This window comes from Erythrolamprus reginae, chromosome 2 (assembly GCF_031021105.1).
Source record: "Erythrolamprus reginae isolate rEryReg1 chromosome 2, rEryReg1.hap1, whole genome shotgun sequence".
Classification (NCBI taxonomy): Eukaryota; Metazoa; Chordata; class Lepidosauria; order Squamata; family Dipsadidae; genus Erythrolamprus; species Erythrolamprus reginae.
This window is the reverse complement of record NC_091951.1, coordinates 10,187,242-10,206,243: the sequence shown is the minus strand read 5'-3', so window position 1 is coordinate 10,206,243 and position 19,002 is coordinate 10,187,242. Positions and strand designations below refer to the sequence as shown.

Sequence of the window (19,002 nt, the reverse complement as noted above, 5' to 3'; positions counted from 1 at the left end):
ATTCTCTTCTTTCTTAGATATATTTTACTATGAGTATATCATCTATAACCTTTATTATGTATTTTACTATGTGTATACCCACTATAACCCTCATTGTGTATTGGACAAAATCAATCAATCAATCAATCAATCAATCAATAAAATAAATAAAACATTCACACACACACCATCGCAAATTCCTTTCCCAGCAGGAAACCTCTCCTTTCCTTCCTCCTTCATTCAGCCTCCTTTAAAAACTTCTTGTATTCTTCTTTGGCTATATTTGCTTCCTCTAGTAGCATTTTTATTTTATTTATTTTTAATTTATGTTATCAATTTATGAACGAGGGATATATGCAAAGCACAAGGAAGGTTTTCATAATTAATAAAGCCTATCTGGACTTCAGCAAAGCCTTTGATACGGTTCCACATAAAGAGTTGATAGATAAATTAGTGAAGATTGGACTTAATCCTTGGATAGTTCAGTGGATTTCAAGCTGGCTGAAGCGCAGACATCAGAGAGTTATTGTTAATGGCGAGTAGTCTGAGCAGAGACAGGTTACAAGCGGTGTGCCACAAGGGTCTATTCAGGGTCCTATTCTTTTTAATATCTTTGTGAGTGACATAGGGGAAGGTTTGGTAGGGAAGGTTTGCCTATTTGCCGATGACTCTCAAAATGGGTGAGCAGTGTGGTCGGGCGGTAGGAAAAGCAAGTAGGATGCTTGGCTGCATAGCTAGAGGTATAACAAGCAGGAAGAGGGAGATTGTGATCCCCTTATATAGAGCGCTGGTGAGACCACATTTGGAATACTGTGTTCAGTTCTGGAGACCTCACCTACAAAAAGATATTGACAAAATTGAACGGGTCCAAAGATGGGCTACAAGAATGGTGGAAGGTCTTAAGCATAAAACATATCATAAAACGGAAAGACTTAATGAACTCAATCTATACAGTCTGGAGGACAGAAGGAAAAGGGGGGACATGATCGAAACATTTAAATATATTAAAGGGTTAAATAAGGTTCAGGAGGGAAGTGTTTTTAATAGGAAAGTGAACACAAGAACAAGGGGATACAATCTGAAGTTAGTTGGGGGAAAGATCAAAGGCAACATGAGAAAATATTATTTTACTGAAAGAGTAGTAGATCCTTGGAACAAACTTCCAGCAGACGTTGTTGGTAAATCCACAGTAACTGAATTTAAACATGCCTGGGATAAACATATATCCATTGTAAGATAAAATACAGGAAATAGTATAAGGGCAAACTAGATGGACCATGAGGTCTTTTTCTGCCGTCAGTCTTCTATGTTTGTATGTTTCTAATTCCTTCTGATTTTGGTTTTGCTGATTAGATGAACAGAAAAGAATTTAATTTTAATTTAATTTAATTTATTAGATTTAGATTAATTAGAATGTCAGAGTTTCAAGGGTTCTTAGAAGTCCTCTTGGCCTGCCCCCTGTAACATTCCAGACAAATTGTTGTCTGATTGTCCAAACTCTTCTTAAAAACTAAGAGTCCATGTTCACTCTTCCTCCTCCCCAGCTCACAAAGGGTAATCGTAATAGTCAACCTAATCATAAAAGTCAGCACTAGACTAAGGATAACTGCTGGGTGTGGTGTAGCTTCCAGAGGCAAGAAGTCTCCAAGCAGCTCCTGTCTGGCTGTCCTTCAGGCAATGGGCATGTAGGGTCCAATGGGGTCAGGCCCAGAAGCACTTGTGTGAGCCCAGAGGGTCCCTTCACCTGATGTGGCCATGTCCAAAGTCAAGCAAAAGATGCCAGGGTCTCCTTTAACTCCTTTCATGGCTGGAATCCTCCCAAGTGAAGCAGAAAATTGGTCTTATTGTTGGAAAGTGGTTTTTCACAATAACATTGAAGGAAGAGCTGGAGCTGCAGACTCCCCTCAATTCTCTCCTTCACCATCTCCCAGGCTCCTCCAGGCACTCCCTGTGCTATTCCTACCTGAAGGTGTCAGAGCCCAGCCAGGGGCTGCCCCAGTTCCTCTCCGTGGTCCACCTGGATGACCATCCCATTGCTCGATATGACATCCTCAATGGGAAGACGGTTCCTCTTCTGCCCGGGATTGAGGAGAAGGAGATGAATGCACCTGAGAGGATGTTCAGAGCTGACCTGGAGTGGATATCAAAACTCAACCACCAGACTGGAGGTAAGCAGAGGCAGAACTGCCTTCAAGCCCTGAATTCTCCCTCAAATCTCTTTTTCCCAGATGTTGTCACTTTGGTTATTGGGGAAAGAGGCAAGCAGGCAAGGGATAGAAAGTGAGAGGCTGGGAGGTTAAGGGGTTGAGATGAGCCACATTCCAGGAAAGGACAATATTGTTTCTGCCTTTGACCACCAATATCTGTAAGGAGCATGAGGATAATAATAATAATAATAATAATAATAATAACAATAATAATAATAATAATAATAATAACAACAACAATATTAACAACAACAACAACAACAACCATAACCATAACAACAACAGAGTTGGAAGGGACCTTGGAGGTTTTCTAATCCAATCCCCAAACCAACACTAATTCAGACAGGTGGTTTTTATTTATTTATTTATTTGTGTTTTTTTTAAAAAAAATTAATATTTTTTATTAAATTGCAAAGACAGACAAAACATACATTACATGTAACATTTAGTGGAGCAACAATCGCTCCTCTCAAAGTAGAAGTCATCTTTATATTTTTAATAAGTAAAAAAAGAAAAAAAAAACCTAACTTTATCATTAATTTTAAAATACTTGAATATATCAATTGTAAGATAATAAGTAAAAAACACATCTAAAACATTTAAAAATATATAGAAATTTTAAAATTATAACTTGAAAAAAACTATGAAGAAAGAAAGAAAAAGAAAAATGGTAGAAGAGGAAAGAAGGAGTTTATCTTTATATTGTTAATAATCACTATCTAATACTGTACCATATAACTACTAAGTACAAATATGTTTAAAATAATGTAAAAATAAGGTTATCTCTGTTTCTTTGTATCCCATCAGATATATACCTTTTGCCAAACCTCATAAAATTCTGATTCTTCTTGATTTTTCAACCTTCTTGTCATCATGTCAAGCTCAGCATATTCTAAGACTTTCTTAAATATATCAGTTTCTTTTGGAGTCTCAAGGTCTTTCCATTTCTGAGCAAGCTATCCTAGCTGCTACTAAAATGTGGATTATTAAATAATATATGTCTTTATTGTATTTCTTATTTGAAATGCCTAATAAAAAAAATTCTGGTGTTTTCTTAATTTCTTGCTGGGTTATTTCTTTTAGCCATTTTTCTATTAAATTCCAGTATTCTTTTGCTTTTGGGCATGTCCAACAAGCATGGTAGTATGTACCTATTTCTTCCTTACATTTCCAACAATTGGGTGACGCTGTTTGGAACATTTTTGAAATTCTATTAGGCGGCAGATGCCATCTGTAAAATATTTTGATTTGATTTTCTTTAAAAGAAGTTGACCTTGTTAATTTCCAGTTATATGTCCATACCTTTTCCCAAGTTTTTAAGTCTTATCTCTTTGTTTAAGTTTCTACACCAGTTGTTAATAATTTACCTAAAATGTTATTGTCCTTTCTAAGTATATATGTTGTTTTATCTTTCTGAAACCTAGACTTTATCTGTGTATATTGCCACCAATCTACAATAATACCTGTATCCAGCAATTCCTGTTTCGTTTTTAAATTCCACAGCTTATAGAAACATAGAAACATAGAAGACTGACGGCAGAAAAAGACCCCATGGTCCATCTAGTCTGCCCTTTTACTATTTTATCTTACAATGGATATATGTTTATCCCAGGCATGTTTAAATTCGGTTACTGTGGATTTACCAACCACGTCTGCTGGAAGTTTGTTCCAAGGATCTACTACTCTTTCAGTAAAATAATACTTTCTCATGTTGCCTTTGATCTTTCCCCCAACTAACTTCAGATTGTGTCCCCTTGTTCTTGTGTTCACTTTCCTGTTAAAAACACTTCCCTCCTGAACCCTATTTAACCCTTTAACATATTTAAATGTTTCGATCATGTCCCCCCTTTTCCTTCTGTCCTCCAGACTATAGAGATTGAGTTCATTAAGTCTTTCCTGATACGTTTTATACTTCAGACCTTCCACCATTCTTGTAGCCCGTCTTTGGACCCATTCAATTTTGTCAATATCTTTTTGTAGGTGAGGTCTCCAGAACTGAACACAGTACTCCAAATGTGGTCTCACCAGCGCTCTATATAAGGGGATCACAATCTCCCTCTTCCTGCTTGTTATACCTCTAGCTATGCAGCCAAGCATCCTACTTGCCTTTCCTACCGCCCGACCACACTGCTCACCCATTTTGAGACTGTCAGAAATCACTACCCCTAAATCCTTCTCTTCTGAAGTTTTTGCTAACACAGAACTGCCAATGCAATACTCAGATTTAGGATTCCTTTTCCCCAAGTGCATTATTTTACATTTGGAAACATTAAACTGCAGTTTCCATTGCTTTGACCATTTATCTAGTAACGCTAAATCATTTACCATATTACAGACCCCTCCAGGAATATCAACCCTATTGCACACTTTAGAGTCATCGGCAAATAGGCAAACCTTCCCTACCAAACCTTCCCCTATGTCACTCACAAACATATTAAAAAGAATAGGACCCAGAACAGACCCTTGTGGCACACCGCTTGTAACCTGTCTCTGCTCAGAATACTCGCCATTAACAATAACTCTCTGATGTCTATGCTTCAGCCAGCTTGAAATCCACTGAACTATCCAGGGATTAAGTCCAATCTTCACTAATTTATCTATCAGCTCTTTATGTGGAACCGTATCAAAGGCTTTGCTGAAGTCCAGATAGGCAATATCCACGGCACCACCTTGATCCAACACCTTTGTGACATAGTCAAAGAACTCAATGAGATTAGTCTGACACGATTTGCCTTCAGTAAAGCCATGCTGATTTGGGTCCAATAAGTTATTGTTTTTTAGATGCTGATTTATCCTCTTTTTGAGTAGAGTCTCCATCATTTTAACTACAACTGATGTCAAGCTAACTGGCCTGTAGTTTCCAGCTTCTTCTCTACTGCCCTTCTTGTGGATAGGCACAACACTGGCCATTCTCCAATCCTTAGGAACATCTCCTGTTAACAGGGATTGGTTAAACAAATCAGTCAGGGGGGTAGCAATGACAGATCTGAGTTCTTTAAGAACTCTGGGATGGATGCCATCTGGACCCATTGCCTTATTTATCTTTAATCTTTCAAGTTCTTCTAAGACATCGGCTTCTAAGATCACTGGAGCTGAATCCGTACAGCTGGAAGCAATGCTATATCCCTCTATAGTATTATTTTGTAAGGTGTCTTTTGAGAAAACTGAACAGAAGTAGCTATTGAAATGGTCAGCGATCTCCTTATTCCCATCAATGCATGTATTATTCCCGGTACTAAGCTTTGTGATGCTGCAGTTTTTCTTCTTCCTATCACTAATATATCTGAAGAAGGTTTTATCCCCCTTCTTTACAGATTTTGCTATTTCTTCCTCTTTTGAGGCTTTAGCAGCATATATTATCTGTTTCGCCTCCTTCTGTCTCATTTTATACACCTCTCTATCAGCTATACTTCCAGACTCTTTATACCTCCTATAGGCAGCCTTTTTTTCATTGACTATAGCCCTTACATCATTGCTAAACTATAGCGGTTTCTTCTTCCTTTTACCTTTAGTTACTTGCTTTACATAAAGTCTTGTGGCTTTTAAGATGGCCTTTTTTAATACAGTCCACTGGGTGCTCGCTCCTGCCATTTTATCCCTCCCCTTTAATTCATTATTTAAATATTCCCCCATTGCATTAAAATTTGTTTTTCTGAAATCCAATACTTTGGTTGCAGTATAGGATTGCTCACAATCAGTTTTTACATCAAACCACAAACATAGATGGTCGCTGCAACCTAAATTTTCTCCCACCTTGACCTCTGAAACCCGATTCCCATTTGTAAAAACTAAATCTAGAATATTCTCCCCTCTAGTTGGTGTCTTAACTAGCTGTGCCATAGCAGCTCCTGTAAAGGCCTCTACTATATTCTTACTTTTGCATGTAAGGGCACTGGGGATATTCCAGTCAACATCAGGCATGTTGAAATCACCCATAACCACAATATCTCCCTTTACTGCCATTAGGGTAATCTCATCCACCATCTTGTTGTCATGTTCCTCAGATTGCCCTGGAGGCCTATAGATCACCCCAATTCTAATGACAGAACCGTCTTTATTTTGCATGCAAATCCAGAGGGTCTCCAGATCTTTACATGTATTTTGAATTAGTATTGTTTTTAGACTTTCTTTAACATAAATGGCTACTCCACCTCCCCTTCTCTCTATTCTATCCTTCCTATACAGTGTATATCCTGGTATGGATATTTCCCATTCATTGGAATCCTTAAACCATGTCTCAATTATGGCAACCAGATCCAAATTATCTCTAGATATTATGGCCATTAACTCACAGAGCTTGTTGCTCAAGCTTCGAGCATTCGTGCACATTACCCGAAGAACATTAGCTTATCTACTAAGTCCTTAGATTTCCAGATCCTGCCTTCTTGTATTACGTTTGGGTAGGTTATGGCCTCTATAGGAGATATCCATTCTGGTAAAACTAAGAAATAGTCTTTCTTTATATTAATCCAAACATCAATAAGTGCCTTCCTAATTATATGTCTTTTGAAATAAGAATGTGTTTATACTTTTCGTACCATACAAAAGCATGCCATCCTAACATTAAATTGTGGCCTTCTAAGTTCAATAATCTTCTGTTTTGTAAAGTAAGCCATTCTTTAATCCAAGTTAAAGAGGCAGCTTGGTAGTATGTCTTCCAATTCGGGAAAGCAAGACTGCCTCTTTCTTTTATATCCTCTATTGCATACTGTTTTATTCTAGGTTTTTTATCTTGCTATATGAATTTTTTTTGTTATTCTTGTTAATTCTGTGAAAAATTCTTTTCCAGGGTTTATTGGAATTACTTGAAATAAAAACAAAACTTTAGGCAAAATATTCATCTTAATTGTAGAGATTCTACCTAAAAATGATAATTGTAAATTCTTCCAAATTGCTAAATCTTTTTTGATTTGTTTTAGGAGTTTATTATAATTATCTTCTTCTAAGGACATGGATTTTGCTGATATCCAAATACCTAAATATTTTACTTTCTTAGTTATTTTCATATTTGATTTGTTTTCTAATTGTTTTGTCTGAGAGTCTGTCATATTTTTAGTTAATATTTGTGTCTTATCTTTATTAATTTTCAAACCAGCTACTTTCCCATATTCTTCTATTACACCTATTAACTTTGAAATCGAAGCTGTTGGATCTTCCAATATGAAGACAACATCATCTGCAAAGGCTTGTAGTTTATATATTTCTTTTTAAATTTCTAAGCCTTTAAAATTTTCTTCTTTTCTCACGTTTGTCAATAAGGTTTCTAATGTTAAAATAAATAACAATGGGGAGATTGGGCAGCCTTGCCTAACTCCTCTTTGTATCTCAAACTTTTCTGTTTGGTCATTATTAATAATAATTTTAGCTGTTTGGGTGGAATAGATAGCATCAATTATGTTAAAAAGTTTGGTTCCAAAGTTCATTTTATTGAGTTGTATTTTCATAAAAGACAGTCTACGTTATCAAATGCTTTTCTTGCATCTAAGAATATTAAGGCCGCTTGCTTTTCTGGATGTTGTTCATAATATTCTAGTGTGTTTATGATTGTCCTCAAATTATTTTTAATCTGTCTAGCTGGTAAAAATCCATTTTAAGCTTCATGTATTATCCCAGTCATGATGTTTTTTAATCTACAAGCAAAAATTGAAATAAAGATTTTATAATCTACATTCAATAATGAAATTGGTCTATAATTTTGAATTTTTTCTTTTTCTGTGTCGGGTTTATGTATTAGGGTCATGTTTCCATCTAAAATTATGTTATTAAAAATCTCTAGCATATTTGTTGAAAGTGAATTAATATTTAACTTGTAAAGTTCAGCAGGTATAGCATCAGGGCCAGTAGCTTTGTTGTTTTTTTATTTTTAAGTGCTTGCTGTAATTCAATCATAGTAAATGGGGCATCGAGTTTCTGTTGCTGTTCGTCTGTTAAGAAAGGTAAGTCAATGGAGCTTAAAAAGTCAAAGACCTTATCCTCATTTATGTCTTCTTTGTGGTATAAATTTTTATAAAATTCTAATGCTATCTCTTTTTTCTCGACAGTTTGATGTCTACATTTACCTTTACTGTCTTCTAGTTTTTTTTTATTATTCTGAACTCTTTTTGATTCCTTAATTTATGTGCTAACCATCGGCCTGGTTTATTAGCTTGTTCAAATTGTTCCTGTTTAGTCTGCTTAATTTTTTCTGCCAATTGTTCTTGTTCTATTAAGTTTATTTTATGTCTAATTAGTTCCCTTTTTTTTTATTTTCGTCTTCACTCTGACTGCTCTGTGATGGTGCTTCTAAATTTTTTAGTTCTGTTTGTAGTTTTTGGAATTGATTTTTCTTCTCTTTGTTCTTTCTTGCGATATAAGATATGGTCAGTCCGCGAATATATGCTTTAGTTATGTCCCATAAGTTTTGTGGGGAAGTATCTGTATTGTTATTTAAATTAAAAAAAATTCTAATTCTTTTTCCATCCATTCTTTGTAATGAAAATCATGCAAAATATTTCTATTCATTCGTCAATACCTCTGTTTTTTGTTTCCCTTCCAAGTAATTGCTAGTGGATTGTGGTCAGCCCAATTGTTTGTTTCAATTTCAATGCTTGCAATGTTATCGGAAATCTGAGTTGAAGTCCATGCCATGTCTATTCTAGTCCAAATTTTATGTGGATTTGAGTAAAAGGTATATTGCTTATTTGTAGGGTGGCGATCTCGCCATGTGTCCTGTAAGACTAGTTCTGAGGTCAAGTTCCAAAATGTTGTAGGTAAAATTGTTTTCTTTTTCTTATCTTTCTTTTTGCCAGAATAATCAATTTGACTATCAGCTATAGCGTTAAAGTTTCCTATTATAATCATATTTTCAATAGACAGTTCTACTATTTTTTCATGTAATTCTTTATAAAATATTTTTTGGTTTTCATTTGGGGCATAGATTGATATAATGACAAGAGGTCCCGTTTCTAAGTTTACTTGCAAGATTAAAATTCTACCATCATTGTCACTGTAAAGTTGTTTAACCTCTATCATTTCATTTATATAAACAGCTATCCCTCTCCTTTTTTTTCAGGTAAACTAGTCAACAAGTTACCTAATTTTGAATTTTGTAATAGCTCGTTATCTGAATTCTTAATGTGAACTTCTTGTAAAATAGTAATTTGCGCTCTTTGCTTCTTAAGTTTAGAAAATATCTGTTTTCTTTTCCTTGGGTGGTTCAATCCATTTACATTTACTGAAATTTTTTAAACATCTGAGTACATTTCTATTTGTAGTATTGTTTTGTCTCTTGGGGTTCTCGAAGTCTAGTGCTTAAAACCAAATCTTGTTGTGGTTGTAGTTGTTTTTCCCTCACGACCTGGGGAGCTCCCTCCCTGCTGGAGGCAGCCCCCCTCCCCTCCTCCCTCTCTGATTTCCTTATAGGATAAATCATGTTTAAACAAGCCGGATCATTCGTAGAAAACTCTGGCTTTGTCGACAGTCTCTATCTTCACTCTAGAATTTTGCCAGTAGAAAGAAAGACCTTCAGGGATCAGCCAACGGAAGATTATGTTTTCTTTGATTAATATTCTTGTTAAAAAGTAATAATCCCTCCTGCTTTCTCATACTCTTCTTGGCACTTGTTTTAGTATAATGACATTTTTGTCTTTATATTTTAACTCTTCATCTCTTGACCACTTCAAAATGTCATCTCTTACTGTCCTTCTGATGAATTTGATATGAACTTATCTTGGTAGGTTGTTTTTTCTAGCATAGCTAGTTTGGACTCGGTAAATTTCGTCAATCTCCTTTATTGCTTCCTCTGGGTCCATCTGTAAGATCTGTCCTATTATTTCCGCCATTTTCGAGCCCAAATTTTCATCCTTTTCCTCGTGGACAATTTGGAATCTTAGACCATGTGAAGCTTGTTGTAATTCTATATTAGTAATGGCTTCGTCGACTCCTCTGTTTCTCACAATACTGTGGTCTTCAAATTTATTCATTCTCTGTTCTGATTTTTCCATTGTGTCTTTAACCTTTTTCTTCCACTGTTCGTTCTCTTTTAGAGTTTGTTGTATCATGTCAATTTTCCCATCCAGTGATTGTACACTTCCTTTCACATTGCCTAGTTCGGCCTTCAAGTCACTCATTTCCGTTTTTATGTCTGCTTTTATGGCTTCATGATGTTTTTGAGCTTCTTCGCGTGCATCATCTCTATTGGCATTCATGGAGATCTGGAGCAGGGCCAGAGTGTCCTGGATGGTCTGCAAAGTTGGCTGTACTGGAGTCTTTTCTTTTTCTTTTTCTTTCTCCCTGCCCAACATACTTGTTATTGTTCTTTGTGGTAAAGGAGACGGTGAAGGAGATCCTTGTGGTGTAGCAGTCGGAGTTGTAGTCTGTTTTTAGAGGTTTTTATGATGGTAGATATGGTAGACATTTTAGATGATTTTCTGGGTCTTCTAAAGCCTGTAAAATTTAACTGTTTCCAAAATGGCATCAATTCAACAAATCTACAATATCTAAAATTGGAAAGAGAAGGGCTTATATATATAGAATGGCTTGTATATGTAAAATATATCTCCAAAACTATACAATTTAATACTTTCAATATAGAAATATGATATCAAACCTTAAAATCAATTAATACAGTTGTTAATTATTATTGATAAAATATTCAAAAACATCAGTTCATTAAAAGATCTAGCATACAATTTAATAAGAATTTAATAAAGAGGAAAAGAGAAAACAATTCAATACTTAGACTTTAACTTCATTCATTTAAAGTTCATTTTAAAAGAAAGGGGAGAAAAGGCACACATGAAAAAGAGAGGGAAAGAAAAAGAGAAGAATTTTTTTTAATTCAGTCTAAATTAGCTCCAGATCTATTTTTTGTTTTAAAAATAAAGAAAATCATAAAAGGAAAGAGTCATAAAAAAGGAAAGCAAAGAGTAAAAATATGTTTACGGTTTCTGTATATCCAAAACAATCCTAATATAACAGAGAAAACTTAATATCCAACTAAATATAAAAGAAGTTATAGGGAGGAGTGGGGGGGGCACCAGACAAAGGGGAGGGAGAGAAAGAGTTTAGCAATTCATTTATATTAGATAAAAATTAAAGAAGCTAAAGGATAGGAAGGAAAAAAGAGTACTTAAAGTCAGTCTTTAATAATATCCAAAAGGGACTTAAATTGTTGTTCTTGTAATTGGGGGAAAGCAATTCTGTCTTCTTCTTCTTTTTGTCTTGTTAAGTCAACCTCCAAGTTAAGTAGGTTGGAAGTAAATCAATACCCAAATTTCATTTAGTATTCCAAATCCAAAGTTAAAATGACTGATGTGTTCTTATTGTTCCAAACAGAAGAAAAAAAAGGAGTAGGAAAAAGACAGGTTTAATCCAATTGAGTCAATTAAAAAAGAAATCCAGGTGGTTCAAATACTAATCCAAATGTAAAAGAGCAGGTAAAATCCACAAAAAGAAAAGAAAAAAACCCCCAAAAAGTTCTAGGCAAGTTTTATTTAATTTGGCAAAGTTTTTCAACAGGAAAAGGTAACAATAAAATAATCCAGGAAAAATAGAGTTATAGTCCAAACTGAAGTTGTGTTAAGATAGTGGGGGGGGGGGGGAAATCTTTTTTCAAAACCGAAACCAAATATAGCGTCTTTGTCTTTAAGAAATGCTAATCCTCCTGAAGTAAACCCAGAGACAGGGTTAGGTGAGAACGGTTCCTTTATTTCAGCTCAGAAAGAGTAAGTGACTTCAGCGGATACCGTCTGCTCTACCTGGGAGAAACCGCTCCTTTTATACGTTTGCAGTTCCCGCCAGAGAGAGAGCAGCCGCGTCTGAGCCAATCAGGACCGACTTCCTGATTCTCGCTCAGACAGCGTTTCCACATGGAACCAAACTATTTACAAAGATACAACACCCCTCCCTCCTTAGTCAGGATATATCAAACACGAAAGCCACGTGACGAAGTCCTCCAATCTGCTGGGTCTTCGCGAGGCTCGCTCCGACCTGCGCAGTTCAATTGAGTCCTCGCTGCCGACGGTGGAGGTTGGTTCGTTTGCGCTTTCCCGGTGCGGCTGGGGCCTGGTTTGGGCTCCGGCCTGCTGGGTTGATCTGACCGGCACAAGACCGACCTCGGAGGATGAAGATGGTTCGGCGTCGCTGGAGGATCCTTCCTGACCCGATAAGTCCATTTGCAAGTCTATTAAATCGGGTTGCGCGTTACAGTCTGTTAAAGTGGGAGAGTCTGTTTCAGCGGGTTGTTCCAATGAGTTTCCCATGCGCTTACGTACATGGTCAATGTGCCGCTTCCACATTCGACCATCCTCTAACTTAACAATGTATGTTTTTGGAGCGGTCTGTTGTACAATTGTCCCTTTCATCCAAATTACACCCCCATCAAAATTCTTTACAAAAACACTTTGCCCCAAATACATTTGTCTCTCAGGGTTCACATACATAGGATTTTGGGTACAAAACCTTGGGTGTAACCTATCCAGGGGGGACCTCAGTTTCCTTCCCATCAGTATCTCAGCAGGGCTTATGTGCGTGTGAGAGTTTGGGGTAATATGCTGGGTTAACAAAAACTGGTCCAAATTCTGTTGTACATCTCCAGGGCCTGATCTGCGTAATGCTTCCTTTGCCACCCGAACGTAACGTTCTGCCAAACCATTAGCCCAGGGCGAGTAAGGTGAGATGAGCGCATGTCTGATTCCTAAATTATCTAAGAACAATTCAAATTGCCTGGCTGTCAATTGGGGTCCATTGTCAGACACTAAGATATCAGGACAACCATGGGTGGCAAACAAACGGCGCAGAACCTTAATGGTGGCACTTGTAGTTATATTGTTCATTGCTATGATTTCCACCCACTTGGAAAAGGCATCAACTACTATTAAAAAGTATTGTGACCCCACTGGCCCTGCAAAATCAATATGGACCCTGGACCACGGCCCTGCAGGTTGTTCCCACTCTGCTGGAGTTGTTTTGGGGGGATTAGGCCGTGACTCTTGGCATGGAACACATTTGGCTACCCAGTTTTCAATATCAGTATCCAAACCTGGCCACCATAAGTGCCCCCTAGCTAGGCCCTTCATCCTGACAATCCCAGGATGGCCCACATGTAACATTTTGAGCACTTTGGTCTTTAGACTTTCAGGAATGATTACTTTATCACCCCACAACAGGCAACCTTTCACATATGACAATTCTAGTCTTTTGGTTTTGAAATCACACAATTCAGGTTCCACAGAGTCGTTCTGCCACCCCTTAAGTACACAGTTTACCACCTTTTTTAGGATTGGGTCTTGCTGCGTGTGTGCAGCCACTTCCCTTGCAGTGGTTAGTGGGTTGTCTTCGAGTTCTATCATTAGGACATCAGCAGACGGGGCAGGGTCCTCTACTAACTCTGCCATGGGGCACCTACTGAGACCATCTGCGTGGTTGATGGTTTTACCCCCTTTATGAGTGAGCTCGTACTGGTATCCTGAGAGGAAAAGGGCCCATCTGATTAACCTTGGAGACATAAATGGGGGAGTAGGTTTGTTGGGGGCTAAGAGGCCTAGTAAAGGCTTGTGGTCGGTAACCAATTCAAAACTCCTGCCAAAAAGGTAATTATGAAACTTCTTCACCCCAGCCACTAACGCTAGAGCCTCCTTATCTAGTTGGCTATAATTTCTCTCAGTATTGGTCATTGTTCTGGAAAAGAAAGCAATTGGGGCCTCTGTATTATTAGGCAAAACGTGTGCCAAGACCCCTCCCATGCCATATGGGGAAGCATCGCACGTAAGCCTGATGGGTAGCGAAGTACTATACTGGACTACCACACTTTTAGAAGTTAGCAACTGTTTAATTTGTACAAAGGCTTCGTGTTCAGTTCTCCCCCATGTCCAAGGGGTTTCTTTCTGGAGCAAACGGTGTAGAGGCTCTGCTGCTGTTGCCTTCTGTTTTAAAAAGACGGAGTAAAAGTTAAGAAGGCCTAAAAAAGCTTGCAATTCTGTCTTATTTTGTGGTTCTGGGGCTTCTCTAATGGCTCTCAATTTTTCAGTAGTGGGGTGGATACCTTCCCTATCGATTTTATATCCTAGGAATTCTACACTGTTGGTTCCCCACACACATTTGTCAGGTTTGATTCTTAGCCCTTTGTCCTGCAGTCTCTGAAGTACTTCCCTTATTCTTTTGTTGAGCTGCTCTTGGTTTCCCCCTGCAATTAAGATGTCATCAAAATAGGGAATGGCCCCTTTAATCCCTGATAACAATCGTTCCATTATGCTTTGAAATATCCCTGGGGCTATGCTTACTCCAAACTGTAATCTGGTACATTTAAAGGCACCCCTGTGGGTTACAATTGTCTGTGCGCGTGCTGTCGGTTCATCGACAGGGAGCTGCTGGTAAGCTTGCGCTAAATCGATTTTTGCGAAGCTTTTTCCTTCCCCCAGGGAGTGAAGGAGCTGTTGTACCACAGGAATGGGGTAAGGGTGATGTTGGAGGGCTTTGTTGAGCGTAGATTTATAGTCAGCGCAAACCCTTAAAGAGCCATCAGGTTTCAGAGGCGTGACTATAGGTGTTTCCCATGGCCCCTGCTCTACAGGAACTAAAATGCCTTGGCTTATGAGCTTACCCAGCTGTAGGTCAAGTTTGGGGAGGAGCGGAAGGGGTACCCTGCAAGGTTTGAGCCGTACAGGCGGGACCTTGGGGTCAATAGAAAATGAGATAGGGGGCCCTTTATACGATCCCAAGGTGGGGCTAAACACTTCTGGGAATTCTTGTAAAAAGTTAGGCATGCTATCAGAGTTAACAGTACAAATACCAGAAATTTCAATTCCCAAAGGTTCCATCCAAGCCAACCCCAGGAGAGAGTGTTTAGCCCCTGTAACAACAATCATTGGCAGGGTACATTTAACATTCTTAAACACGATAGGTACATTCACTTGGCCTAAAACAGAAATTATTCCCCCTTGAAAATCTCTAATTACCAATGAGGTTTGTAATAGCTCAGATTTAGAGAGGCTAGGCATGTATATTTTAAGCTTTTCCCATGGCATAATGGTGTATTTAGACCCCGTATCAAGTTCCATAGAACATGGTTTGTTGTTCAAAAGCAGGGAAATTACAATCTTGCCCCCATTTTTTGTTGCCGTGTTATTCACGGAAAATTGATTGTTACCTCTTGAGTAGTCGCGGTTAGCGGTTGGGTAGTTCTTGCGGCCGGAAAACCGGAAAGACCGGTTTTCGCGCGGTTGAGGTGTTTGATTCTGGAAACGCTGAGGACGAGGATTGGAGAAGGCTTCTTCAGGCACAGCTGCTCTGCAGGCTTCAGCGATATGGCCGCGTCGGTTGCAGCGGCGGCAAATGGCATCCCGGAAGGGGCATCGTTGGCGCGGATGGTTTCCTCGGCAGCTGGCGCAGGGGGCGACGGGGCGAGGGTACCTGGGTTGTCTCGGCTGGTCCTGTTGCAGCAGGAAACAGCTGTCCTCGTTGAGAGCTGGTGGGCTGAGGTCGTCTGGGGCCTTGGCGCGGGAGAACGTGGAGTCGATCTTGGCGATGACTTCTCGCTTGTCGTGCTCCTTCAGTTCTTTGGCAGCAGCGTCGGCGACCTCTGCGGTTTGAGCCAGCTTGATTACTGCCTGTAGGGTCGGTTCGTCTTCGGTGAGGAGTTTGTTCCTGACCATGGCATTTCTCATGCCGAAGATTAAGGCATCGGTGAGGCGAGCTTCCGGGTTATCAAACTTGCATTTTGCAAGCACCGTTCGAAGTCGCGTTGCGAATTGATTGATGGATTCCGATTCGAGCTGAGCCATTCTAGAAAATTGGTGCCGGAAAACGACGGCTGGTTTCGTTGGCTTGAAATGGCTCGCGAGCTTGGCTTGCAGGACGTCCCAAGCGACGGATTTGGCTGGCAGCGGATCGGTGAGTGTCTGGGCGAGGTCGAAGATTTCTGGACCGCAGTAGTTCAGGAAGATGGCCCGCTTTCGTTCGGCGTCGGCGTCCCTTATTCCCGCTGCCTCGAGGAAGATCTCGAACTTGGCTATGTAGGCGTCCCAGGAGGATTTCTCCGGATCAAAGAACTCAGGAGCCCGGCCGATCTGTAGGTTGTTCATTCTGCACGCGTGGTTCTTCCGTCCGTCGTCGCCAGTGAAGTAAACCCAGAGACAGGGTTAGGTGAGAACAGTTCCTTTATTTCAGCTCAGAAAGAGTAAGTGACTTCAGCGGATACCGTCTGCTCTACCTGGGAGAAACCGCTCCTTTTATACATTTGCGGTTCCCGCCAGAGAGAGAGCAGCCGTGTCTGAGCCAATCAGGAGCAACTTCCTGATTCTCGCTCAGACAGCGTTTCCACACGGAACCAAACTATTTACAAGGATACAACACCTCCATCTTGTGTGTTATTTAACTGCTCCTAAGTCTGCAAAAAACCCAGTTGTTTTAGGCTTAGGAAATAATGATCAATTTAAAAGAAATCTTATCCCCTCGGTTCCAGTATGTTACGTGACCTTCCAGGAATAAAATTAAAGAGTAGATTTTAAGTAAATTTGAGCTGACACTCTATTACAAAACTCTATGGTTATGTGAGCTGAGAAAGATAAAGTCCACTTACACCGGCAAGTTTCTTTGCTTCTTAATCTTCGCCTTAATTCAGTTTATTCTTTTTCTGTCTCAGTTTTTTTTTTTTTGTGGGAGTAAAATTTACTTTACCTTCGTTCTTCTCTATGCTCTTTTTAGACTTCTTCTGTACTTTTTTTCTTTGTGCTTCCTCTTGTGTGGAGTTGCCGCTATGGCCGGGTGCTGGTGGTATCCAGCCCCGGATCTTTTCTCCTGGCGCTGCGGGGCGATCCTACACCTGGGGGCAGCAGCGAGCCCCCTGTTCAAGATCGGACTCTCTGGGTCCGATCGGATCGCTGGGTTGCGACCACAAGGGCAAAAACGGAGGTCTGGTGACGGAGCTCCATCTCCAACCTCCCGATGTGGCTCTCAGCCCCCGGAAAATCTATTTATTTATTTATTTGATTTGGTTTGTATGCCACCCCTCTCCATAGACTCCATTATCCATCATTTGCTTATAAACTTCCAGTGTTGGAGCATTCACAACTTCTGGAGGCCAGCTGTTCCACTGAACAACTGTTCTGACTGTCAGGAAATTTCTGACAGCATAACAGATCCTTTCCTGCAAAGAAAAAAAAAACCTTTCCCCTCCCCAAGATCTTCTCTCTCATGATCTTCTAGCCCACAGGTTGGCAACCTTAAACAATCAAAGAACCAAAAAGGTTCTGACTGGAGTCTCCTCCTGGCTTGCCCTTCTCCCCCCTCCCCCAACCAGAAGCTCCTCTCAAAATTGTGCTGCCAACTGGTGACAGGGAGCTGCAGCAGAGGAATGAATGAGCCACATGCAGCTCCAGGGCTGCAAGTTGCTAACCCTTGTTGAAGCCCCACATTAAGTGCAGCCGCAGATCACAGGAAAGACCTCCCATCCTTGAAAGAAAGAGAGGAGACAAGATCTGTTTTCCCACCCCTGGTGGGATGAAGGGGAAGTAAATACTTGAATCATTTTAAGGGGGGGCTCTAGGCAATTTCACCCCTTCTTTCTGTATTTCAGTGCTTCACACCTGGCAGCTGATGTTGTGCTGTGAGCTCAGGGAAGACGGGAGCAAAAGAGGGCTTTTGCACTATGGTTACCATGGGATGGATTTCATCAGCTTTGACAAAGAGACTCTCAGATGGGTGGCCGCTCAGTCCCAGGCCAAGAAGGTCAAAGAGACATGGGAGGATGATCCAAGGCGGTCTCTGAGAAACAAAGTCTTTCTAGAGGAGACCTGCATTAAAAGGCTGCAGAGATACCTGCCTGACCAGAAAGGGACTCGGAAGAAGACAGGCGAGTGGCCAAGAGGGGTCAGGTTTTTTCCTAGGTATCCTCACTTTCCCCTCCTCTAGTTTTCTGCTCTAAATGGCCAAGCTACTCTTCAGGTGCATGGCAGACCGTACTAGTGACCATAAGTTAGGCAGGAAGCTGATTCTGAAGCATATTTAATAGATTATGCTAAGAACTTATGCTATGGTGGTTGAGAGGTTTTTTTAAAGAGGTAGACATATAATCCATCAAGGCCAAGTTTACCCCAAAGTCCCTTTCAAAAATGAATCTAAAGTGTTCCAGAGGAAAGGAAGAGGAGAGGGAGGGAGGAGAGGCAGTGGATGTCCAAAGGAGGTCTTCCCACTTATTCAATTGCCTTGACAGAAACTTAAAAAAATCCCAGGAACTGAGGTGTTGCTTTTCCTGCAGAGCCTCCAGTGGGGAAGGTGACCCACAAGGTGGTGGATGACAGCCTGCAGGTCCTTATCTGCCAGGCCTTTGGCTTCTACCCCAAGGAGATCCAGGCAAACTGGATGAGGGACGGAGAAGTCTGCAAGTATGAGACCCTCCCTAGGAACGTGGCCCCCAACTCAGATGGGACCTATTATGTCTGGCTCAGCATTGAGATCAACCCCAAGGAGAGGCACCATTTTCAGTGTCGCGTGGAGCACGAGGGCTTGAAGGAGCCCCTGATACTGGCTTTCAAGGACAATCCAGGTGAGAGGCTGATGTGACATGCAGAAGTAGATTTTGCACAAATGATTGAAAATCTGTTTTAGTGGTCTTGATTTCTTCTACAACATCTCATGTTTTCTAGTGGAGAGCAGGAAATGTAGTCCTGCATTTAATAATGATGGGAGAGAAGTGATCTCTGTTACAAGGAGGAATTGGAAATAGTAACTTAATATTAAAGGTATGAAAATATATGAGATGGTTGGTCATGGCTCTTCCTTCTGCCCTTCAAGGCCATTAACTCCTTCCTCTGCAGCCTTGGTGGAGGGGGGCTTCCTT

The 19,002-nt window shown here is 40.0% G+C and overlaps 1 protein-coding gene and 1 pseudogene across 1 annotated transcript in view; both read left to right on the top strand.

Annotated features, from left to right (window-relative positions):
• LOC139159129 (major histocompatibility complex class I-related gene protein-like) overlaps positions 1 to 19,002 on the top strand; it is a 137,885-nt gene that overhangs the window by 109,629 nt on the left and 9,254 nt on the right. The window lies entirely within an intron of this gene.
• Positions 1,735 to 18,725, top strand: LOC139163194 (major histocompatibility complex class I-related gene protein-like; annotated as a pseudogene).